The 27,027-nt window shown below is 49.7% G+C and overlaps 1 long non-coding RNA gene across 1 annotated transcript; it reads left to right on the top strand.

Moving 5' to 3' along the window:
- The first annotated feature begins 5,434 nt into the window (after positions 1-5,434).
- Positions 5,435-14,869, top strand: LOC129644576 (uncharacterized). Its single transcript, XR_008710838.1, has 3 exons — positions 5,435-5,487; positions 13,871-13,927; positions 14,521-14,869. It is a non-coding gene; the product is annotated as an uncharacterized LOC129644576 (long non-coding RNA).
- The last annotated feature ends 12,158 nt before the right edge of the window (positions 14,870-27,027 follow it).

Genomic DNA, 27,027 nt, shown 5'->3' with positions numbered 1-27,027 from the left:
GGAGCCTGGTGGGCTACAGTTCATGGGGCCGCAAAGAGTCAGACACGACTGAAGCGACTGAGCATTATTGAGCCTGGGCTTTGGGAAAAATCGCTTGATTTTCCTGTCTCAGTTTCCCTGGGGTTTACAATCTTAGCATGCTATGGCTTTCCACGAGCCAATTGCTTCTGAAAGGTTTACAGGATGCTGCCAGGCATTAAGGAACAGCTGCCCAATCACCTGTGGCTGAGATGCATACGGCTATGGAAATGGGCAAAGCTATTAGAATCACCTTCAATAAACTTTAGTCACAGCTACATACCACACTCCTATACAGGTTATGAATAAAAGATTGGAAACTCTGTGAATGGAAATTTATTAGTACACCATTAGAGTTACATTGATATTTTTAAAAAATAATTCACAACTTATCAGACTCAAACTCTCCCATCCCAGTGGAACAAGTATGGCTGCTGCTGCTGCTAAGTCACTTCATTCGTGTCCGACTCTATGCGACCCCATAGACGGCAGCCCACCAGGCTCCCCTGTCCCTGGGATTCTCCAGGCAAGAACACTGGAGTGGTTGCCATTTCCTTCTCCAACACGTGAAAGGGAAGTCACTCAGTCGTGTCCGACTCTTAGCGACCCCACGAACTGCAGCCCACCAGGTTCCTCCATCCATGGGATTTTCCAGGCAAGAGTTATTAAATATGGTGGTTTTATTTTTCCCTGGAGAAAATGAAATATGATTAGTTCTTTTAACATGATAACTGTTTAAGTATAAAGTTATCTATTTTAAAATGTTATATTTGAGTGCTTTTCATTTGAAATTGTATTCTTTCTCAAGCCCAAACTTTGACATTGTTGCTGATAGGAGGGAAAGTCTTAATGCATCTCTTTGTCTACTGGGGCCTGTGTATTGGGAAAGAAAATGCATTCCTTTGAGAACATGAAGCTTGCTATGACCCTGCTGAGTTATGAGTAATTTGTGATGCCCAGAAACAGCACTCAATTTTAAAATACCATTTTAAAGACATCATTTGTTGTTTGACTACCATTTCCTATTTCACACAAAAATTGGAAAACTAGAAGAGCAAGTTCTGTTCTCCTGGGAGTTACGCCTTCATTTGTTTGATGTCTCCTTCCAATTTGAAAATGCAGTGTGTCACATATTCATGGTATACAATGAAATGAGCCGCAGACATTCTGTTTGATAACTTTGAGGGGGAGGAAGCAAAAATATATGAATCATTTGAAATCTGAAGAAGCACCCGGCGTTTGTAGGGCACTGTTCTCAGGTACCGTCTGCATGTCACTGTTCCCCATGCTTTCTCATCTCACAGCCTCCCAGATGGAGTGGTCAAGGGCTCATTGCTCAATTAAAGACAGACAGAGGTAAAGAAAGAATCAGCGAAGAACAGGACTTCCCGAATGAAGGAAGAAGGCCTCAGCAGACCCTCTGTCCAGCAAAGCAGAATTTAACTGGGGAAAATTACAAAACAAGCAATCATTTAGAGTCTCTAGAGACTGCTCAAAAGGTGGGCAACAAATGAAAAACCAGTCATTCAAGAAAACCTCAGAAAGAACAGTGAACATTCGTGGCGTTTGGAGTGCACCCACTTCCTGGCCTGCACCCACAGCTCTGTAGTGGGGCGGGCCTCCCGGGACCCTCTGCTGCGGTGGGCCCCACTCCCAGGCTGAGGCTGTGGATTCCCCTGGGCGGCAGGCTCAGGCCGCCTGCTCCCCTGTTGCAGGAGGGGAGCCCTCCTCTGGTCAGGACAGCCAAAAGCACCAGAGTCCCACCTGCCTCCTCACAGTCTCTGGAGGAGAAAACTCGGGGTCCCTGTCATCCCACCCCAGCCTAGCTTATGGGCTAATTGGGCAGAGGCTCCCTGCTGCAAGGAAGAAGCCAAGAAACCAGACCTGCCAGGGCCGGCCCCCCAGCATATAGTTGTAACGTGTGTGCACACTCAGTCATGTCCGACTCTGTGAGACCCCAATGGCTGCAGCCCCCAGGCTCCTCTGTCCATGGGATTCTCCAGGCAGGAATACTGGAGTGGGTTGTCATGCCCTCCTCCAGGGGATCTTCCTGACTCAGATATCGAACCCGTGTCTCCTGCATTGGCAGGCAGATCCTTTACCATCTGAGCCACCTGGGAAGCCCATACAGTTGTTAAGAGGCAGGGTTATTACTCTGGGGAAAGTGGGCCCCTGACCCCAGGCCTGAGTAGTGGTGCAGAGCATCAGCTCGAGGGTGGAGGGGAGGGTGAAGGGAGTGGGGAAAGTAAGCTTAAAGATACAGAGCTCAGAGCTCTACTGGGAGGACTGCTTGACCTGGAGTGGAGTGGAGAGCTCCACGCATAAGGGTGTCGTCACCCACGGGTGGGGGAGGTGTCCTGGAGGACTCTACTGGGAGGACCGCTTGAACCGGAGTGGAGTGGAGAGCTCCATGTGTAAGGGTGTCGTCACCCACGGGGGTCCTGGAGGAAGTGGAGAGGCTGGTAAGTCTGATGCAAGAAAAGCAGCCACGCGGACCGGAGTTTAACAGAAGCAGGTGGAGGCCTCCCTGGAGACCTCTGGGGATCCCAGTCAACTCTGTGCACGTTCTCTAGGCCCTGGGGGGCCTGGGTGGGGGTGGGCAATGACAGCAGGATGTGAGCGGACCCGAAAGCATTCCCCAGATCTCAGACAGACCCAGGGACTCGAGGGGCTTAGCCACAACCCCCGACCGAACACAGACTGACAGCGGAGTTCCCTGACACAAGGGCAGCTCCCAGGAGCCAGGCTCAGAAATGCGAGCCCAGTGGCCCCGGCAGGCTGAGGACTGTGTGATACTCAAGGCGCGCCCCCCGCCCCTGGGGGCCGTCAGAGAGGAGCAGTCACGGGACTCTAAGGGACCCCCAAACTAACAGCAACTCCCAGCCCCACTCGAACCACTGTACCGGGTCAGAACCTGACCAGCCCTGGGGGATCAAGCACAGCTTCTGTTTTTGCTTTGTTTTTCATTGTTTCTATTTAATCTCCCATGATAACAAAGCACCGCACACCAATGGAATAAATCTTTCAGTTTCCATCCATCAGCCATCCATCCATCTAGGTATCCAGTATTGGCTCAGTAAATGACGGATTTCATGTTTATTTTCAATTTAGAGTTTGAAATCTGAAAGACAGTTTCTAGAACTTGAATAATTATTTAAAGTAATGTGTGCTAAGAGACCAAGATTGCAACCGTATTTTTGCAACTTTAGGCAGGTTCCTGTTTCTTCAGTAAGATTTCATCGACATCTCACAGTTATTAAAGAATACTGAGCATAGCAGTAAGTCAGGCACAGCTTTGACCAATAACTAGCTTATATACAGCAGAAGTGACTTCTTGGGAGCCCAGGCCAAAAAGGAAGAGCAAGGTGGCAGAAAACCGAGCAAGTCCATGAAAGACTGGCACAGCCAGAAGCTAGACTTTGCAGGATCATTTCAGTCGGGTCATTCAACCAACCAACCATCCAGCAAACAACGGCAGCAGCAGCTACAGGGTGGGGCGGGTGTGTCTGTGTCAGTATTCAGACACACACGTAGGACTGAAAACCAGACTTGGAAGGGTTTCTGGAAAACAATAAATGAGCAGAACACACCTTATTTGTCTTAAAACTAACAGTTACCAGGAAGCCAGGGGTCTATATTTGGAAGAATCGTTTTACATGACCAGCTCTTGCTATGAAATAAATTCTCTTTCAACTTTAAAAAGTCTGGCAGATTTTTTTTTGCCCTCCCTCATGGGTATTTCAAAATTTTATTCACACACTTTTTAAAAAAGAGAGAGACTCCTTTGTCAACATGATCCGTTTCTCATACTTTCCAGTGTCTGATTAGATCCACATTGAAAGCAGATGGCAGTTGAAGATATTAACAAAAAGAAAACATGCTTTAATTTTCTTTATTAAATCGATGAAGGAAGATCGTCTTGGGATGATTACATTATAGTGCTTAAATAACTCATTCCTTAGGAAAAGCGTGGCCAAGTCACAAAGCTGTTTAAGCAGGGACAGTGGAAGCCGAGTGGTCACAGGACAAAGAAAAGGCTGGCTCGCCTTCAGAACGAGCAGCAGTGATGCTGTCTAGACACTACCTTCTCCCGCGCTCTGTCTAGGAACAGTTCCAGATAAGGCAGCGCTGCCCCGAGCCTGGGTGTTTCATATACTCAGGGCACCGAGAACCTTAGCAGATCATCTCCAACTCAGCACACTTAGCACTTTCTCTGGTTGCAACCGAAGAAAACACGAAGGGTTTACTCCACTTACCGCCGCTCAGAAGAGCCCCAGGTGTGCGCTATGAGTGTGAAAACCTATCCGCCCTTCTCCTTCTGAGCAAAGATGTCACAACCTCCTCTTCCAGAGGCTTTTCCATTTTATTTCATTTCCATGCTCCATTCGGGGAAGCAGACATTCTCTATCAGGACATGGAGAGTAACTGGCAAATAGGCTTGCTGCCTTTACCTCTTTGAGGTGTGGGCTACTCTGCTCCATCCTGGGAGCGCGGACCGGCCAGGCAACCGCTCTTGGCGTGCGGATGAGGGAGGAGCAGCACCCTGATCTGCGTCGGATCCTGAGTCAGGTCCACTGATGAGACCGTGGGTGGGGCTGGCACCACGGACCTGCAGCCTCACGACCTTGGACTTGGGTTCAGGAGACAAAGTGAAGCGGAGGGAGGAACTGACCACATCACTGCAGAGAAAAACACTCTGGAAGGACGAAAAAGGAGACTGGTGAGGACTTCAGCAGCCTGCAGGTTCAGTGTCTTAAGGTCTGATAGCGTTTGAACAGGGAAAAAGAAGAGCATGGAACCAGCTGGACAGGAGGTGACCTTACGGTCGGTTTCGCTCCTCCTGCTTTAACAGTTGACACACGGATCAAGTCCACTCTCGTGTACTTTACTAAATTTTTTCCCCATGGTAATTTATTTATTTTTATTGAACTCCTGTTGCCATACCACATTCTGCTACACAATGACTGACCTCTGCATACATTATGAAATGACCACCATGGAAAGCCTAATAACCATCTTCCCCATACAAAGTTATCACCATATTATTGATTTTATCAATTGTGTTGTATGTTACACATCCACGGGACTGAAGATTTGTATATTCTCATTCATTTTAATGGGATCCAGTTGAGGCTAGGAATCAAAGGTTCTCCAGTGGAAAGAAAACCGGTACAGTGTACGTTTCTGAGCCCCCTGTTCATCGTCTGCCTCCTGCCTGCTCTCCGACACTGTGGGGGCGACGTGCCCCCACCGAGGGCAAGCATCTGCCTTCCCTTCCCTTGAACCCAGGCTGACCCCGGACATTTCCCTGCCCAGGAGAAGGAGGTGGAAGTGATACCACGTGACTTCTGAGGTCATCAAAGGTCACATGGTTCTGCCTAATTCTCTGAGTCCCTCGCCCTTGGGCCCCAGCCTCGGCGCTGTAAGGAAGAGCCGGCTGACAGCGCCTCAGCCACAGCCGCCGTGCAGGTGAGTGGATGCCCGCTGACCCGGCTCCCGGTCCTCCAAGGACCCATCCGGGCTCCGGGGGGCGGAGCAACCGGGCTCCGGGGGGCGGAGCAGGGGCCCGCGTCTCCCCTGAGCCGCGGCCACCGCGAGAGAGAACGGGCCCCTTGCTTTCAGGCACCTAACACTGGGATGAGTTGTCCGGCAGCAACAGCTAAAACAAGAGGGACGGCTCTCCCTGCAGGAAGCTGCCAGATGAGGGAGACAGAAAACATCCAGGACCCAAGATAGCTGCATTTCAACAGAAAATGTACGATCCTTACGGCTTGGGTGGTCTCGCAAAGAGCTCTGATCACCTCCTCAAGCTTGATTCTCCCAGCACTGCAAGCCAGTCATGGATTTATTGACTCACTAAATTAATGAGCTTTATTCATTCCTTCAACAAATATTTGTTGGGTAATTATTATATTCTAAGCATAATAATACATCGAATATGATTCCAAAATTGGATCTAGTCTAGCCTGCCTGGGCTTACAATTTGGCTCATATATTTATATATCTCTTTAAAAATAAATTTTTTTTTTGGCAGCAGCCTGTGGCATTTGGGAACTTAGTTCCCCAACCAGGGAGCGAACCTGGGCCTCCTGCATTGGAAGGTGGGGTTTTAACCACTAGACTGCCAGGGAAGTCTCATTTATTAGTAACTTACCACTTCTGTGCCCAGGTTCCTTGTCTATGAAGCGGGACAATAGTAATACATACTTCACAGATTTTATGAGATTTAAAGGGGTTGATACATATGAAGTACTTAGTACATAGGCTGGCACATATTTAACACTCTATAAGTGTTGAAATTATTGTCATTATTATCAGCTGTAATAATTTATTTCTCAAAAGAAGATTCAATCGTGTTACCATTTGTTAAAACTACATGGTTTTTCGGTGAGTGTTATTTTGGATAATTTTCTATATTTTTAAATGATTTGTAACAAAACTGAATTATACATGGAAGGATAGAGTCCCAGTTTTGAGTAGTTTGTACATGTCGGGGGACGCTGAGCACCCTGCCCTTGCGAACCGTTGCCGTGGCTGCTGGTATGCTTGCAAGGACCCGTGCAGTGGGCTGGGATCTCGCGCTTACCACCTGGCTCCAGAATTCTCTTGGGGGCGGGGAATGGTGCTGGTCTGGAAAAACAACTTGATAAGGCCTTTCAACTTGGGGTTGAGGGTGGGACCTTGAGGGCTGGGCGCTGGCAGGAGTTCAAGTGTGAAGGAGACAGAGTTAAGCTGCTCTTTAGGAGACAGTGAAGGGAGGACGGGGGAGGGGAGAAGCAAGGGTGTGGGGAGGAAGGAGGGAAGAGAGAAGCCCCGCAGCAGAGGGGGGCGGGCTTGTGGGGCAGTGACGGGTGTGTCTGTCAGGAATGCACGCAGTGAGGCCAGTTATAGAAAATAGGACATTGCATCTACAGATGTGTAGGAACTTATTTTCTCTGATAGCCAATGTTCCAGAGGAAGTTAGTTTGAGGCGATGGTTCAAGTAATGCAAAGACGGGTGTGGCTGCGGGAATACGCCTTCTGGTCCTGTGCTGCAGGGAGCATAACCGACTAAGGGCTCCATCTGCTGCATTTAAAAATTCATCGCAGTGTTTGTGCCTAAGCCATGGGCGACTCCCTCCCAATGATGGAGCATCACAGGTACCAACACAGACCCCTCCTAGGAGACCTGGGTCTCCCCTGACGGCCAACTTGGGTTTGAAGACTCCCTGATGGCTTCACTGGACTTTCTTTAGATGTTAGGTAGTTAGAATAGGAAACAGGAGTCCAAAATGGCGGTGGCTAAAAGACAAGGAAGGGAAAAGCCCGCGAAAATAGAACAGAGGAAGGTCAAGGGAAGGTCAAGGGAGTGAGGACTTCAGGTAGAACAAACAGCACTCCTGGCTAGCCCAATTTGCACTGGGCAGGCCCAGGGGGAGGAAAAACATATAAAAAGAGCCAAAAAGCTCACTCTCTTTCTCTCTCCCCACCCCCGCACACTAGCGGGCCCCTCCACTCTCTTCTCTTCCCATCTTTGGGTTGGCATGCCCTCACGCTTCGAGGATGGATTCTCCTGCTATCGTCTAAATAAAATAGAGCTGTAACACTGGTTTGTCTAAGAGCTATGACGCGGTCTGTCCAAGACCCGAGAGCTGTGACGCACCGAGGGCTTTAATGTCCGTGGCTCCAAATCTTTGTTGTGACGAGACAGAGCCCAGGAGCATACACTCGCCTGACAGGACAGCCTTCTCTCCCTCTCTCTTCATTTGGGGTCAGACTCAAAGCCTGACGTCTCTCCCTGTCTTCCTCAGATCGCTTCCTACTTCCCCTCGTGCAGGCATTTCCCCTAATGAAATCCTTGCATGTTTAATCCCATTTAAGTAAGTGAAATCGCTCAGTCGTGTCCGACTCTTTGCGACCCCATAGACTATAGCCTACCAGGCTCCTCCGTCCATGGGATTTTCCAGGCAAGAATACTGGAGTGGGTTGCCATTTCCTTCTCCAGATCTTCCCAGCCCAGGGATTAAACCTGGGTCTCCCACATTGTAGGCAGATACTTTACTGTCTGAGCCACCAGGCACCTGCTTTTTGACAGACCTAGACTAATACAATGTGTAACTCTGAGATTTCCTTGGGCTTTCCCTCATGGTTGCAAAAAGGTGGCCAGGGCTCCTGCCATCCCATCCACAGCCAAGACTAGAAGAAGAGGTGAAGAAATAAGGGCTGTCTGCTTGCATCTAATCCTTTTATCAGGAAAGCAAAAAGTTCCTTAGAACTTCCACAAACTCATATCCTCACACCCAGTGGAGTTAATTGAAATAGCCTCTCTTGGACATCTTAACTGCACATGAAGCAGGAAAAAGAAAAAAGCGTCAATGCAGAGTTCCGGAAGCACTTTCCACAGGGAAAGAAACTGTCTTCAAAAGAGTATTGTTAGATTTCCGGGAACAGTAAGACAGAACAGTGTACCTTGAGCCTGAGACCGAATGTCTCCATTCTGGGGAAAGTCAGGGTGGAGTCAGAGCTGAGTAAATTTCATGAAGTGACATAAACTGTGCCAGGGACTTCCCTGGTGGTGCAGCGGTTAAGCCTCCATTTTCCTGAGGCAGGGGGCACGGGTTTGACCCCTGGCTGGGGAAGTTCCACAAGCTGCAGGGTGTGGCCAAAAATAAATATAATAAATAAATTAAAAAAATAAAAATGACTGTGACATGCATTACACACCAAATTGAGGGTTTGGGGCTCATAAGCCCACAGCCTGAACAGAGATAAACATTAAAAACCTCATGGGCACAGAGAGAACTAAATAGTGACATAAGAGCAGATGGGAAACTGCCCACGATCAAGGACCCAGTGAGGAAGACCTGGGTGGGGGTCCCGGGCCCTGAGGGCTCTGGGAGCCCCCGGAGCGCGGCTGTGGTCCTGTCTGCGGCCCGCCCAGCCTGTCCACGCCTGCCCTGGGGCTCCGCTCACAGGCCCAGCCCTGGCACGTCTTCAGTCTCAACAGGCTAGCCCCCTGCAGTTCTCTCCCGGGCACTCTCTGCTGAGACACATCCCGCTGGTTGTAAGTGCACGGATTCCTCGCTGCACCGGACCCCGGGGTCAGGAGAGTGCCTGTCCTGTTCTCTGGGGCTCAGAAGCCAGGCCTCCCTCCGAGCTTCCAGTGCAGAGGGACTCTGTCCTGCGACAAGGCTGGCATCATTGGCCAGTGGGTCTTCTTTCCGGGCAGCTCCTCCGTCTCCCACCACAGAGATGGGCTGAGGCTTGTCCAGGACAGAAAGAGAAACCTATCAAAACTAGAAGCAAAACTCCTGACGACAGGAAACTTCTCAGAGTGATGGAGTGGTTTTATCATCTTGGTTGGGGAGCTGGTTTCCTGGATGCTGGCTGTTGCTGCTGCTAAGTCACTTCAGTCATGTCCAACTCTGCGACCCCATAGATGGCAGCCCACCAGGCTCCTTTGTCCCTGGGATTCTCCAGGCCAGAACACCAGAGCGGGTTGCTGTTCCCTGGATGCTTACATAAGTCAAAATTTATCAAACAGTACACTTTCCATATGTGCAGTTGGTTGTGGTCCATCACCTCTCATGAAGGCTGCTGAAATGAAGTGTGGCTTTGAGCTGGCTCTCAGCTTTGACTACATAAAGTGGAAATAAGTTTTGAAAGCCTAGTTCTTAAGGAAGAAAAGTGCATTTGAATCCCAGACTTGCTTTTTTTTTTTCTTTTGCTGTTGTTTTTGGCTATGCGTCTTGTTGGATCTTAGTTCCCTGACCAGGGTTTAAAGCCACGCCTTCAGCTGTGAGAGACAAAGTCCTCTCTGGACCCCCAGGGAATGCCCCAGGCCTGGTTTCCACTGTCAGGAGCTGGAGGCGAGGGGCCCAGGACACTGGAAACAGAGTGGACCCAGTGCCTGGGTCTGGCCTCCGGGGTGCCTGCCTCTGGGATCGGGTGCTGCTCGGGCTGGTCCAGAGAGCATATGTCCAGAACCATCCTCTGGAGCGTCCAGGAGAAGGGGCGATGGAAACACCGCCTCCCCACCTCAGGAGAGGAGGACAGTGTGCAGGGGACAGGACCCGAGTTTTGAGGCGGGGTCCCTGAGACGTCCCCCAGCGTTCTGGGATTCTGACTCGGAGTGAGCCCCGAAACACAGTGGAGGTGTGGACACCTTGGACAGGTCAGGGGACTGGAGAGCAAAGCACTGACGGCCTGCCTCTCCAGGCTGTGGCCAGGGACGCCAGCCATCCAGGAGAATCCCGCTGGAGAGCGCCGAGTGGCCCTGGGCGCACCTTTCGAGCCAGTCCTGGTGGCCCAGCTGTGGTCACAGAGGCCACGCAGAGACTGGGGGGACAGGGGCACACTCTGGGGCAGCCGCCTATCACTTCGGCCACTTGAGGAGCAGTTATTCCAGGAGGGCAGGGTTTTGATGCTGAAAGCAACCAGTTGTTTTGAACTGGCAAGATTAGGTTTTCCACCTTCAGCAGAAACAAGGGCTCAAGAGCCAAGTTCATTTTGTTGTTGTCATTCAGTCGCTCAGTCATGTCCAACTGTTTGTGACCCCATGGACCGCAGCATGCCAGGCTTCCCTGTCCATCACCAACTCCCAAAGTTTGCTCAAACTCATGTCCATTGAGTTGGTGATGCCATCCAACCATCTCATCCTTCAATCTTTCCCAGCATCAGGGTCTTTTCAAATGAGTCAACTCTTTGAATCAGCTGGCCGAAGTACTGGAGTTTCAGCTTCAGCATCAGTCCTTCCAATGTACACTGAGGACTGATTTCCTTTAGGATGGACTGGTTGGATCTTCTTGCTGTTCAAGAGACTCTCAAGAGTCTTCTCCAACACCACAGTTTGAAACCATTAATTCAGCACTCAGCCTTCTTTATGGTCTAACTCTCATATCCATACATGACTACTGGAAAAACCATACCATAGGGGTTTTTCCTATAGGAATTGCCTATAGGGACTTTGTTGACCAAGTGATGTCTTTGCTTTTTAATACCTTTTCTAGGTTAGTCATAGCTTTTCTTCCAAAGAGCAAGCATCTTTTAATTTCATGGTTGCAGTCACCATCGGCAATGATTTTAGAGCCCAAGAAAATAAAATCTGCCACTGTTTCTGCTTTTCCCCCATCTATTGGATTAGTCAATGTTCAACCTGTTGGAAAAGAATGTAGGCGGCCCTGCTGGGGGCTGAAGACGACTAGCCCATCTCCAGGGAGGAGTGGGAGTCTTGGAGATTCAGGAAGGTTGGGGGGCATGGGAAGGGGAGATTGAACAGCACAAGCCCAGACCTTGAAAGCCCAACCCCCGCCTCGGTGTGGGTGAACTCGACCGGGGGCTTGAGCTCGGCTCATCCCTCCAGCCCCTGGGGAGCAGGTGCAGGCGGCCGTGGGCCGCGGCGGGCTGGAAGCAGGGGCCGCAGGTGCGAGGCGGCGCTCTGATCCGCCTCTGGCCTCGCCAGCTCAGGAGGCTGGGCCACGCGGTGGCGGCCCTGCCGTCCGCGCGTGTGGCTCGTGGGGCGTGTTGGGGCTGTGGTGAGACGGGGGCGCAGAGGAGGAGTGCCTGAGAGGACAGCCCTCTGAGCCAGTCCTCACTATCCACTCATTACTCACATCGCTACCACACAGAGGACGCATTGTCCGCTGCTAAAGGGGCGGACTTAGAAATGAGTTGCGGCACTGCGTCAATCAAGTAGCGAATGTTCGGTCTTTGGGGGAAAAACAGTTACATCCTATCTTGCAAACCTTCTTTGATGACCTACACAATGAGATATAATTGAAAATATATATTCACAGAAACACTTGTACCTGAATGCTCATAGCAGTATTACTCACAGTAGACTCATTATTTAACTTCTATGCAGAGTACATCATGAGAAATGCTGGGCTGGAAGAAGCACAAGCTGAAATCAAGATTGCTGGGAGAAATATCAATAACCTCAGATATACAGATGACACCACCCTTATGGCAGAAAGTGAAGGGGACTGAAAAGCCCCTTGATGAAAGTGAAAGAGGAGAGTGAAAAAGTTGGCTTAAAGCTCAACATTCAGAAAACTAAGATCATGGCATCTGGTCCCATCACTTCATGGGAAATAGATGGGGAAACAGTGGAAACAGTGTCAGACTTTATTTTGGGGGGCTCCAAATTCACTGCAGATGGTGTCTGCAGCCATGACATTAAAAGACACTTACTCCTTGGAAGGAAAGTTATGACCAACCTAGACAGCATATTCAAAAGCAGAGACATTACTTTGCCAACAAAGGTCCGTCTAGTCAAGGCTATGGTTTTTCCAGTGGTCATGTATGGGTGTGAGAGTTGGACTGTGAAGAAAGCTGAGTGCCAAAAAATTGATACTTTTGAACTGTGGTGTTGGAGAAGACTCTTGAGAGTCCCTTGGACTGCAAGGAGATCCAACCAGTCCATTGTGAAGGAGATCAGCCCTGGGATTTCTTTGGAAGGAATGATGCTAAAGCTCAAACTCCAGTACTTTGGCCACCTCATGCGAAGAGTTGACTCATTAGAAAAGACTCTGATGCTGGGAGGGATTGGGGGCAGGAGGAGAAGGGGACGATAGAGGATGAGATGGCTGGATGGCATCAGTGACTCGATGGACGTGAGTCTGGGTGAACTCTGGGAGTTAGGGTTAGGGTGATGGACAGGGAGGCCTGGTGTGCTGCGATTCATGGGGTTGCAGAGAGTCAGACACGACTGAGCGACTGAACTGAACTGAACTGAGACTCAAAGTGGAAGCGAGCCACATGGCTATCAACTGATGGATAGATAAAGTATGTCCATCCACACAATGACTGCCCAGCATAAAACCAAACGGATGGATACCTATGGATACATGCTCCTACCGGGACCTGCTAAGTGAAAGAAGCCAGAGAGAAAAGGCCATGGGGTGTGAGGCCACGGGGTGAGTCCAGTTGTGTGAAACGCCTGTAACACGCGAATTCTTCCAGACAGGAAGCAGGCTCGTGACTGCCAGGGTCTGGGGGTGAGGGCGGATGGACAGTAACACCTAAGGGGTAAGGGGCCTCTGTGGGATGTTCTCGAATTAGACAGTGGTGATAGCTGCACAACTTCGCACTAAAACCCCCTGGACTGTGCTCTTTAAGAGGTGAGCTTTAGTGTATGTGAATTACACCTTAATTTTTAGAAAGCTTTCTCCTGATGAACACATTTGCACTCAAAGTTACACCCCCCCCCCCCCACAGTCTTCTATGATGGACAGTGGCGACTTCTGTTACTCTTTTTTCCTCCTCTGGCAAAACCCACAAGTGGGGAAATGTTACAACTTTCTAAATTGCTCCCTAGAGTGACTGGAATAGTCACTTCTTCCAATAAATTCTTCTTCATAATGAAAAGGCAAGGAGTTTCTTTTATAGTTTGAGGCATCTGTGAATAAGGGGGATTGACTTTCAATCATGTTCCTGTCTTAAAGATGGGTTTAAACAGTTCCTCTGATCTTTTAAATGTGGAAAAAGATTATTTTTGAGACTGATGCTTAAAAAGAGAAAGTAAGATTTCAGAAGTTGCAGCTTCAAAGTCAGAATTCATGAAGCCATATAGAAGTTTTAAAGCAGCATCATAGAGTAAAATTAAAGTGTTTCTAGCAGTTATGAGGGAATTCTTTTGTGAATAAAAGAATTTCTTACAGGGCTCAAACATATCTTGGACTAAAGAGAAAGGCAAAAACACTGAAATCATAGATTTTGTTTTATAAGAATGACAGGGCTTGATCTTTCTTCACAGGAATTTTGTAAATGTATTTTTTATTTGATACTGGAGTATAGTTGATTTGCAAAGTTGTGTTAGTTTCAGATGTACAGCAAAGTGCTTCAGTTCCACATGTATCCACTCTTTTTTCAGGTTCTTTTCCCATATAGGTCATTACAGACTATGGAGAAGGGTTCCCTGTGCTCTATGGTAGGTCTCGATTATCTATTTTATATATAGCATTGTGAGGATGTTAGTCCCAAACTCCTAATGTATCCTTTGCCCTCATCTTTCCCTTTGGTAATTGTAAGTTTGTTTTTGAAGTCTTTGACGGGGATTTTTTAAAAATCAAGGGGCTATATATGAGAGTGCTTTGCTCCCTCTAAAAATATGTGACATATAAATTCAAAGCACTATTATCTTAATTCAATAAAAGTTTATGGGAATGATATAAAATCACCTGGAAAATTCTAGCTTGTGTTCAAATTACCTACACAAAACATTTTCACTCCCGCCATAAAAAGATTAGGGCCCTGTTTCTTTTCATTTGTGAGAGCCTGAAATGAGATAAATTGCCTTCCCGGGAAGGAGGTAACGAGCTGTCAGTCTTAGGAGAGAGCTGGACAGTGAAAGCTGCATATCACACTCTGAAGCCAGCAACCTTTAGAAAGAAAATTCTAAATTTCTGCTTGAGAAGTTTTATCTCTGAAATTTTAAATAAGCTAATTATGAGCTCATTTTCACAACATGAACTATGTTCAGGCTTCTCTCCCTCTTCCCTCTTTTTTTTTTTTTTTTAACAGAACCTAATTATTGCAAGGAGATCAAGCCAGTCAATTCTAAAGGAAATCAACCCTGAATATTCATTGGAAGGACTGATACTGAAGCTCCAATACTTTGGCCACCTGATGCGAAGAGCTGACTCATTGGAAAAGACCCTGATGGTGGGAAAGATTGAAGGCAGGAGGAGAATGGGGACAACAGAGGATGAGATGGTTGGATGGCATCTCCAACTTGATCGACATGAGTTTGGGTAAACTCCGGGAGTTGGTGACGGACAGGGAGGCCTGGCATGCTGCAGTCCACGGGGTCACAAAGAGTTGGACATGACTTAGCGACTGAACAATAACATCAACAATTATTGCAAAGATACCTTTTTCTTTCTTTTTTGTTGTTGGCTGCACTGCGCTTCTTGCAGGATCTTAGCTCCCTGGCCAGGGATTGAACCTGGGCCGGGGCAGTGGACCACCTGTGTCCTTGGCACTGGACCACCAGGGAATTCCCAAAGACAATTTTCTGAAAACATTTCTGGAGCAGAAAGCTGGTGTCTTCCTTGCCTCTCCCTCTGGCTCTGAGCAGAGGCAGCCAGCTTGGCATGGGCTCTACAAGGGGACCCTTTGGGCTCCTTCCTGGGAGGACACAGCAGTGCCCCCGACTAGGCAGGAGGTGACCCTGTGTCCAGGGCCTTTCTGCTTCACAGACACCCTGCACTTGCCCCCTGGACCTCACATCCACACTGGCTTTGGGTCCACCCTGGGGTGCGAGGAAGGGGAGGGGTTTCCCTATTGATCAGCTGTTCCTTGTTGCCCCCCCTCACCCCCAGCTCATCAGTTCAGGTTGGCCTTCTCCAGCAAAGTCAGATCACGAGGTTTGGACCCTTCAATATGCCAGCAAAGGGCAGCAAACCAGCTGGAACCGCACCCCACCCCCCTGCACTGGTAGGAAGTTTCACACTCACCTGCCTGGCCTTGAAACCCACTCCCCCTTCTCAGAGGAAGGCCACCCACTCAACCGGGATTCTGGGATTCCGTAACAGGGCTGAAGCAGGCCTGCTGCGGGGGAGCCCCGGGGCACGACACCCAGCCTGACGGACGCGGGCATCACAGACCGGCCGTCTGCAGCCCAGAAAACACCGCTTGGCGGCGGGAGGGGCTGTCGCCATGCTTAGGGACACAACAAGCCCCCAGCCCAAAGGAGCTTTCTCTAGAAGCCCTTTCTCATCGTAGCCGGCTAGCCGCATTGGGGAGCCGCGTGCCCAGGCCTGCGAGGTCGGCCTCCGCGCCGGGAGGTGGTCGGGTTTCCTTCCGGCCTCGGCACACGCCGGCTGGGGTCCGGCCGCGCGCTGCCCGCTCGTCGGCTATGCCCGCAAAATAATAATGCCAGCAAGAGCAGCGATGAGTAATAACAACGGTCGATCACACAGACTCAGCGCCTGACAGGGGCCCGATCTGGGCTCAGTGTTTAAGCTAACTGTTCTCGTTTAATCCTCAATACACTCACGGACGCTAAACAGCCACCCCAAACCCAAGCCAGCTGGGAAGCTCTGTCTGCATCCCAAACCCACTGAAGCCTCTCTCCTAGGCGCATGGCCTGGGCCCTCAGAGTCCGGCTGCATTTCAAATTCCTGGGGGCTGGGGCGGGAAAGGCTGCCGCAGCCCTGCTGGCCGTGGTCCCCGTGGGCTGTCCTTGCTGGTGAGGGTCTGCCACAGACGATGGCAAAGCCCTGTGCCCACCTCTTCGTGCCAAAGGTTCAGGGAAAGGTCACGCTCTCTGAAAGATCAGAAGGAAAGCCATGCAGTTGGTAAATGTGTATCAGAGTAAGGCAGAGTCTGTCCTTCCCGTGGTGGACACTCAACATTGTGCTCTGAACTTGCCAGAACTCTGTCTTTGGGTTTCGTGGACATGGTTGCTGTCTCTCGGGGGAGGTGTTTCCCACGCTCATTTTCTCCAAAACGTCTGTCTCAAGTTCTTTTTTTTTTTCATGGAATAAACTTATTTTTCACTTAGTTTCCGTGGTGCGGGGTCTCTGCTGCTGCCCCAGCTCTCTCTAGCGGCGCTGAGCAGGGGTTCCCCTTCTCTGCGGTGCACGGGCATCTCATTGCAGCGTCTTCTCTTGGTGGAGAGCACACGGTCTAGGCACAGGGGCTTCAGTAATTGTGGCGCACGGGCTTAGCTGTTCCTTGGCATGTGGGATCTTCTCAGACCAGGGACTGAACCTGTGTCCCTCGCATGGGGAGGAGGAGTCTTATCTATTGAGCCACCTGGAAAGTCTTATCTCAAGTTCTTGAGTCCTAGATTTTCAGGCCATGTAAAACGTAGGTGGAAAAACAATTTCTCCCTTAAATTCTTTTTCTCTATCATCTCAGTACTTAAAACACCCTTTGGAACCTGAATGACTGAGGTGCTGGCCACACGTGCGTGTGTTAGTTGCTCAGTCATGCTCGACTCTTTGCGACCCCATGGACTGTAGCCCGCCAGGCTCCTCTGTCCCTGGGGCTTTTCCAGGCCAGAATACTAGAGTGCGTTGCTATTCCCTTCTCCAGGGGATCATCCCGACCCAGGGATCGAACCTGGGTCTCCCGCACTGTGGGCTGATTCTTTACCGACCGAGCCACCAGGCAAGCCCATCATGTTAACCAGAATTAGCAGTAAGTTTGGCCAGCACTGCAACACGGATTGAGGTTTCAAAGCTTACACATTTCCTGAGAACCTCTGTGAATTAATACCAGCAGGGTCTTTAAATGCCTTCTTAGAAATAGGTAGTGAATGAGCCCTAAGTATATAAACAGTAGAAACCAAGACAGGACAGCCTCTCATCAGTGTTTATTTTAAAACCACTCCAGGAGCCTGGGCTCCACTCTGGTCGGGAAGACCCCCGGAGGAGGGTGTGGCAGCCCCCTTGAGTGTTCTCGTCTGGAGAATCCTGTGGACAGTGGAGTCTGTCGGGCGGCAGTCCGTGGGGTCACAGAGTCAGACATGGGAAAAGGCAGCCCCCTCCAGTATTCTTGCCTGGAGAATCCCGTGGAAAGCGGAGCCTGTCGGGCTGCAGTCCGTGGGGTTACACAGAGTCAGACTCGACTGAGTGATTCACACTTTCACTTTGCAGACGTGAGATTTCCATATGGGAATTCTTGACAGCAAACCCTCCTTTTCAGGCCCTGCGCCCGTGAGTGGGCCTTCCCTCATCTGCACTGTCTTAGCTGGGGAGCAAAATTAACCCCCTTCCTCTCGGTTTTTCTCCCTTCCCTCCTAAGAACCCTCGGTAGTCGTACCTAATTTTCCCAGGGCCTCATAAACCTTTCTCTCTGTTTTGTTTCTTTGGCTCCATCTGCTTTGCTCTCGTGGGGCCGGCAGGTACAGGCAATAATGCAGACAGTTCAGACCACGCTGCCCTCTGGACGCAGGAACATAAGGCGGAAGGCAGGCCCCCCGCTGGGCCCACCTCCACCCGGCTGCTCTGTCTCCCGGCTCCAGTGGACCCGAGGCCTGCGCTCACACCCTGGGGTCCTGTACCCTCCTCCTGGGGCCTGGGCCCTGCGTGACCCCCTTCCTAAGTGCCCACCACCTCTTTCCCATCTTTCCTTACATCCAACTACGGAGAGCCTCAGCCATGTTCAGAAATGGACCAAACAGTACCAGAACCCTTGTGTTCCCGCTGCCCAGGTTTAGCAGTGTGAACACACAGCCCCTGGTCTTTTATCTTTCTTCTATAAACTCCCTGACATTGATCACTTTGAAGCAAATCCCAAATACTACATCATTTCATCCGCAAACGTTTCGTGATGTATCTGTAAGGATTCTTAAAAAAAAAAAAAAATAATAATAACTATCCTACTATTATTATACCAAAGACGTGAAAGGTCTCTCTTAAACTCATTACAACTCCCTTTTCTAAGATTTTTTTTTTCTTTTTTTTTACAGAAATGAGAACCCAAGCAAGGTCTACGTGTTGGATTTGTTCTCTAGCTGCTTTTAATTTAGCCTGTCTGCTAATGTGGGCGTCTGCACACATGCATACACGGAGACACACACCTACCCCTGGCCCCGGGGTCTCTGTTGCCTGGGACCCGGGTCACCTTCCCTGAGTGTTCCTGGAGCTGGGCTTTGCCGCTCACTCCCCCAGCTCTCCTTGGACACCCTCTTGGCCCCAGGCTTGTAGGCTCAGAGTCTGTGGTCCCTGTGCAGGGGCGCTGTCCTGGGGCATCGCCTGTGGACTCTGTGTGTGCTCAGTCGCTGTCGTGTCTGACTCTGCGACCCCATGGACTGTAGCCCACCAGGCTCTTCTGTCAGTGGGGATTCTCCAGGCAAGAATACTGGAGTGGTTTGCTTTGACCTTCTCCAGGGGATCTTCCCAACCCAGGGATTGAACCAAGGTCTCCCGCATTACAGGCAGATGCTTTAACGTCTGAACCACCAGGGGAGCCCAAGAATACCGGAGTGGGTAGCCTATCCCTTCTCCAAGAGAACCTCCCAACCCAGGGATCGAACCTGCGTCTCTTACATCTCCTGCATCGGCAGGCAGGCTCTCTCCCACTGCAGCCACCTGGGAAGCCCCCAATAGTAGGTGAGGGGCCGAGGAAGGGCCAGTGAGGTGCCCACGTGGTGAGTGCCTGCTGAGCGTCGGGGGTCTGCCCTGTGGTGGGGTCCCCGGGGTGAGGTTCTGGGGAAACGTCCTCTGAGGTCTGGGCCGCTGTGACCGAGGACCCCACGCCGGGGGTGGCCCCTCCGGTCCTGCGAGACGGGCCCTGAGCCCCTGGGCGCCGGCCGCGGCGTCTGTGGACGCCTCGGGAGCTGACCGCCAGGGCCTCCCTCCTGAGGGCTGGCCTGGGTTTCTCCCGAGGAGCCGATGCCCAGTGCTGAGGCAGGCTGGGCCCTGGGACCCTGGCTGCAGTGCTTGTGCCTGGACACACCTCTCCTCCAGCGACAGGACACACAGAACCACAGAGGACACACAGAACACACAGGACACACAGAACACACAGGACACACAGAACACACAGGACACATAGAACACACAGAAACCACAAAGAACACACAGGACACACAGAAACCACAGAGGGCTAAAGAGAACTCTGTGCTTGTGCTGGACACACCTCTCCTCCAGCGACAGAACACACAGAACCACAAAGAACACACAGAACACACAGAACACACAAAACCACAAAGAACACACAGAACGCACAGAACACACAGAACCACAAAGAACACACAGAACACACAGAACACACAGAACCACAAAGAACACACAGAACACACAGAACACACAGAAACCACAAAGAACACACAGAACACACAGAAACCACAAAGAACACACAGAACACACAGAACACACAGAAACCACAAAGAACACACAGAACACACAGAACACACAGAAACCACAGAGAACACACAGAACACACAGAACACACAGAACCACAAAGAACACAAAGAACACACAGAACACACAGAACACACAGAACCACAAAGAACACACAGAACACACAGAAACCACAAAGAACACACAGAACACACAGAACACACAGAAACCACAAAGAACACACAGAACACACAGAACACACAGAGGGCTAAAGAGAACTCTGTGCTTGTGCTGGACACACCTCTCCTCCAGCGACAGAACACACAGAACCACAAAGAACACACAGAACACACAGAACACACAGAACACACAGAACCACAAAGAACACACAGAACACACAGAACCACAAGAACACACAGAACACACAGAACACACAGAAACCACAAAGAACACACAGAACACACAGAAACCACAAAGAACACACAGAAAACACAGAACACACAGAAACCACAAAGAACACACAGAACACACAGAAACCACAAAGAACACACAGAACACACAGAACACACAGAAACCACAAAGAACACACAGAACACACAGAAACCACACAGAACACACAGAAACCACAGAGGGCTAAAGAGAACTCTGTGCTTGTGCTGGACACACCTCTCCTCCAGCGACAGAACACACAGAACCACAAAGAACACACAGAACACACAGAACACACAGAACCACAAAGAACACACAGAACACACAGAACCACAAAGAACACACAGAACACACAGAACACACAGAAACCACAAAGAACACACAGAACACACAGAAACCACACAGAACACACAGAACACACAGAACACACAGAAACCACAGAGGGCTAAAGAGAACTCTGTGCTTGTGCTGGACACACCTCTCCTCCAGCGACAGAACACACAGAACCACAAAGAACACACAGAACACACAGAAACCACAAAGAACACACAGGACACACAGGACACACAGAACACACAGAAACCACAGAGAACACACAGAACACACAGAACACACAGAAACCACAGAGAACACACAGAACACACAGAACCACAAAGAACACACAGAACACACAGAACACACAGGACACACAGGACACACAGAAACCACAGAGGGCTAAAGAGAACTCTGTGCTTGTGCTGGACACACCTTTCCTCCAGCGACAGGACACACAGAACCACAGAGAACACAGAGAACACAGAGAACACACAGAAACCACAGAACACACAGAACCACAAAGAACACACAGAACACACAGAACCACAAAGAACACACAGAAACCACAAAGAACACACAGAACACACAGAACCACAAAGAACACACAGAAACCATAAAGAACACACAGAACACACAGAACACACAGAAACCACAAAGAACACACAGAACACACAGAAACCACACAGAACACACAGAACACACAGAACACACAGAAACCACAGAGGGCTAAAGAGAACTCTGTGCTTGTGCTGGACACACCTCTCCTCCAGCGACAGAACACACAGAACCACAAAGAACACACAGAACACACAGAAACCACAAAGAACACACAGGACACACAGGACACACAGAACACACAGAAACCACAGAGAACACACAGAACACACAGAACACACAGAAACCACAGAGAACACACAGAACACACAGAACCACAAAGAACACACAGAACACACAGAACACACAGGACACACAGGACACACAGAAACCACAGAGGGCTAAAGAGAACTCTGTGCTTGTGCTGGACACACCTTTCCTCCAGCGACAGGACACACAGAACCACAGAGAACACAGAGAACACAGAGAACACACAGAACACACAGAACACACAGAGGGCTAAAGAGAACTCTGTGCTTGTGCTGGACACACCTCTCCTCCAGCGACAGAACACACAGAACCACAAAGAACACACAGAACACACAGAACCACAAAGAACACACAGAACACACAGAAACCACACAGAACACACAGAACACACAGAAACCACAGAGGGCTAAAGAGAACTCTGTGCTTGTGCTGGACACACCTTTCCTCCAGCGACAGGACACACAGAACCACAGAGAACACAGAGAACACAGAGAACACACAGAAACCACAGAACACACAGAACCACAAAGAACACACAGAACACACAGAACCACAAAGAACACACAGAAACCACAAAGAACACACAGAACACACAGAACCACAAAGAACACACAGAAACCATAAAGAACACACAGAACACACAGAACACACAGAAACCACAAAGAACACACAGAACACACAGAAACCACAGAGGGCTAAAGAGAACTCTGTGCTTGTGCTGGACACACCTCTCCTCCAGTGACAGAACACACAGAACCACAAAGAACACACAGAACACACAGCACACACAGAACCACAAAGAACACACAGAAACCACAAAGAACACACAGAACACACAGAACACACAGAAACCACAGAGAACACACAGAACACACAGCACACACAGAAACCACAGAGGGCTAAAGAGAACTCTGTGCTTGTGCTGGACACACCTCTCCTCCAGCGACAGAACACACAGAACCACAAAGGGCTAAAGAGAACTCTGTGCAAGTACAGTTGGGGCAAATTATGGACAATAAGGCCTGAAAAGACCAAAAACTCAACTGCTGCTTCTGAAGAGCCAGGAGCAAAGGCAGGGTACTGCGCATGCGCCCTGCCCTCAGCACCACCAACCAAAGGGGTGGGCGGACCCTAAGGCACCCTCCAGCCTGAGCTGGGGACACCACCCACCCTCACCCACACAAGGCCCAGCTCCCCTCGGCCCCCGGGAGTGCGTGAACCAGGGCACCTGCTGCTTGCTCGCCCTCCCTCCTGCTGAGCAGGGGCCCCAGTAAAGCCTTACCTGAATTCCGACTTAGGCCTTGATCAATTTCTACTGACTCCCAGTGGGGAAAAAAGTCCAATGAAACAAAAGAAAAAAAGAAAAAATTTTTTTCCTGTTGATTAAGGAGGCCAATGGAGAAGGCAACGGCACCCCGCTCCGGTACTCTTGCCTGGAAAACCCCATGGATAGAGGAGCCTGGTGGGCTGCAGTCCATGGGGTTGCACAGAGTCGGACACGACTGAAGTGACTTAGCAGCAGCAAGGAGGCCAAGAACACTGGTCGGTGGCCGTGGCCCCTGCATGTGGTGAGCCCTGGCCTGGAGGGAACATGAGGCTTCTGCATGTCTTATGTCTCTCTCCTCTCCTCCCTGCCTTCCTGCCTCTGGGAGGGGAAGGAGCTGCTGTTCTTCATGGGTGCTTTCTGCCTAAATTGCTTTTACGAAAGTCCCCGCTCATGGACAGACTGCAGGAGCTTAGTGGGATAGACAATTCAAGCTCATTGTCTGCAGATCCCAGTTTTGAAATCTAAAGCCACAGGTCCCTGCTGAACCAACAAATCCATCCCTGAGAATTTGCTACTAGGGGCAAAGTCATTCAAGAAACAATTGTTTTCTCACCAATTTTAATGGGAAAAAAATTATGATGTATCCAAGATATGTCAACTGTTTCCACAGGCAGAAAACTGTCAACTGAACAATTAAAATAAGTGCACACAGGTAAGGGCTTCCCTGGTACCTCAGACAGTAAAGAATGTGTCTGCAGTGCAGGAGACCTGGGGTTCAATCCCTGGGTTGGGAAGAACCCCTGGAACAGGGAATGGCAACCCACTCCAGGATTCTTGCCTGGGAAATCCTGTGGACTGAGGAGCCTGGTGGGCTACAGTCCATGGGATCACAGAGAGTCAGACACAACCGAGCGACTAAGCACACACACTTGTACAAGTAATAACACACGAAGGCACGTAAATCTAGTTTGTACATAGAATGCAAAGGAATGAAGGTCTGTTTTGAACTCACCAAAGGACTAAGAGGGATCTAGGGAAGAGGACTGGGGGAGGATCATTCTTTCCAAGTTCATCCTTCTCTCTTCATGTCTTTATCTCCAAGTTTTCAACTCTGAGCTCATGGTTACTTTGCTCTCAAGCTGCACCTCGAGGAATACATAGATAACCATCATCAGGGAGAAATAAAGCATGAGCTCTCAGGTTCTTAGGGACTAGGCAGCTGTAACTAGAAAGCTGAGGGTCAGAGGAGGTGCGGTTCTGCATCTTCTTGGCCAGCTGGGTCCATGCAGGTGAACACTTCAAATCTGTGCCATAGGGTCATCTTGGACAAGACGCTGCTGTGTTGACCAAGTTGCTGGTGTGTTTTCGTCTGCTTGGAGGTCAAAATATCACAGACCTCAGCATATTTACTCAGTGTGCCTTTGGATAAAAGGTTATTGCATTGGAAACAACACCATGACCACCAAGAAGCTGTCTCCAAAGTGTGGTCTGAGAGCCGTGATGTGGCCAAGTTAATTCAAAAGCCGTACCCGAGGGAAAGCAGTCACTTTGGGCCTTCTCCTGGATTTCCTTCTGCAGGCGACGCTAACTTCCTCTCAGGCACATGGACTAGGATGCAGGTCAGCTTCTGAGAAAGCCAAGAGGGACGGCCCATGGACACTCTCAAAAGTCTGACCAACACAGTACTTACCTGCTGATCAGGCGCTCAGAGGTAAACCGCGTTTTGAATTACTGATACTCGCAATAACACACATGAGTCCCCCCGAACGTGCTGAGAGAAGCCAGACACAGCAGATTAGGCCCTCGCTTCAGACGGACTTGACACAGGCAAACTGCAGAGATAGAAATCAGAATGTGTCTCCAGGGGTTGGGAGGGGAATTGGCAGGAAAGAGGTAGAAAGGAATGTTCAAGGACTAATGAAATGTTTTACATCTTGTTTTGGGAGGTGGTTACACAGATGGACGCAACTATCAAAATTCATCAAAATCAATATCCAAGATCTGTGCATTTTTACGGCATGTTTAGAAAGTTTGAAAGAAGTGTGAAAAAAAAGAATTCAAGCGTCTCTTACATTAAATTGTTATTAAATATGTCTTTGAAAAAGTTTTATGGGCTTTGGGGTTGGCGGGCCTGGGTTGAATTCCAGTTCTACAACTCCCAGAAGTAGGATGCTGGGCAAGTTCATGAACCTTTCTTAGCCGCCCTTTTCTCACCTATAAACCAGGGGTAAAAACCATCTTCAGCCCATAAGGGCTTGTGAACGTTGGATGGACTAATGCCCGCAAAGCTCTGAGTCACGGATGGGAGAGTGTTGCGTTCTTCTGCTTCCTGGAGCATTTTGAGGTCCATCGTGGCAGGCTGTCCCCATGCCCGCCGTCCCGAGACCTTACCTCCAGGCCATCCCGCCATCCCCAGAGGCTCTCCCGGGCCCTGGGGTCCCTCGCATCTCAGTACCGCTGAGCTCAGCCCTGCCATCTCCAGCCGTTTCCAGCGGGTTCTGCTGCCTGCAGTCCAGCCGCTCCTAAGTCTGCTGTGGACAGAACCCTCCTGCTGGTTCCCGCCCCTGTGAGCCTGGGCTGGCCTCACCCAGCATCTTTGTTCAGTTGTCTTTCTCCATGGAATAGACTCATTTCCATTTCTTCCGTGTCTCAAGGACCTGGAAGCCTTCCCTGATCCTCTAGCGGGCGATGACTCCTAGCAGAGTTAGCGGAGGCAAGAGAAAACTCTTTTTTCTTTTTTAAACAACAGTGTCATCTTTATTTTTAGGAATTTATTGGTTTCATTTGATGATCAACAATCAAGTTACAATTGTGGAGACCAGATACATTACCAAGACCCTTGTAATTAAGCATCATCATTTTTAAGAATTTGTGTGCAGTAATAATATTCATATTATTTTATCATATTTGTCAACAAAATAACATGCATAAAAGATTCTCTTTAAAACTAATAATTTTTGCAAAAGTATAAAGATCTGATTATATATGCTATTTTTTTTAATTTAATGGAAAAGAATCCAAAAAAGAATATATATATATATGTAGGTATATATGTTATTTCATTATAGGCTATTACATAATATTGGGTAGAATTTCCTGTGCTACACAGTAGGACCTTGCTATTTATCTATTTTATTTATTTTTTAAAAATTAATTTATCTATTTTAATTGGAGGATACTTAGTTTACAACATTGTGATGGTTTTTGCTATACATCAGCATGAATCAGCCACAGGCATACACAGTGTGTGTGTCTGTTAACCTCAATCTCCCAATTTATTTCTCCCCCACTTCCCTCTTTGGTAGTGGTGAATTTGTTTTCTATGTCTGTAGGTCTATTTCTGTTTCGTAAATAAGTTCATTTGTAAGAAATTATCAGACTAAGTAAAGCGAATGAGACGGAAAGACAAATATCATACAGTGTTGCTTACATGTGGAATCTAAAAAGAAAAACATACAAGAGAGGGTTCCAGAGAGGCCAGTTCAGGCGTCCCACACCAGCCGCCAGGAAGGGGGTCTCAGCGAGCTTTGTCCGGGCGCTGACCGTCACCTGCTCAGACCTCTGGGCCCACGGCGTCGGGGCCTAGACGTGGGGAGCTGCGCTGGGGCCACAGGGATGCCCCGAGAGCAGCCCTGCGCCCCGTTATTCTGACCCCAGCCCCCTGAAGCGTCAGGGAGACGCCCGATTATTCCGACCCGGGCCGCCTGCTCGCGTCCCAGGCGGCCCCGCCTCCCCGCGTCCCAGGCGGCCCCGCCTCCCCGCTCCCGGGCCGTCTGAGCCCGCAGGGCCTCCTGAGGGGCCGCCAGTCACCCTGGGGGACCCCAGCACAACCTCACAAAGCTCGACCACAAGAACCTCTTTCCCAAATGAGGTTCCGCAGGTTCCACCGGGTTTAGGACTTGCACCCCCTCAGGTTTGGAAGGACACGATTCAGCGCATCGTGTTCCTCTGACTGCCGTCATTGCTTCTCCCTTTTAAAAATGATTTTATTTATTGATTTTTGGCTGCGCTGGGCCCTCTGGCTGTGGACGGTGGGGCTGCTCTTCGGTGCGACGCTCCGGCTTCTCACTCCTGCGGCTGTTGTCCTCGCTGAGCACAGGCTCTGGACCCCCGCCTTCGGTAACCGCAGGCCTCGGGCTCAGCTGCTCCACGGCGTGTGGGGCCTTCCTGGAGCCGGGGACTGAACCCGCGTCTCCTGCACTGCCGGCAGGTTCTTATCCTGGGACACCAGGGAAGTCCTCGTTCATCTTCCTTTCCTTCCCTCCTTTCTGGTTTTTTTTTTAAAACTTTTTGGCATGCCGTTAGTTTCCCAACCAGAGATTGAACCCACACCCGGGCAGTGGAAGCCCAGAGTCTTAA

The sequence above is a fragment of the Bubalus kerabau genome, chromosome 2 (assembly GCF_029407905.1).
Source record: "Bubalus kerabau isolate K-KA32 ecotype Philippines breed swamp buffalo chromosome 2, PCC_UOA_SB_1v2, whole genome shotgun sequence".
Taxonomy (NCBI): Eukaryota; Metazoa; Chordata; class Mammalia; order Artiodactyla; family Bovidae; genus Bubalus; species Bubalus kerabau.
This window is presented reverse-complemented; position numbering and strand designations above follow the sequence as displayed.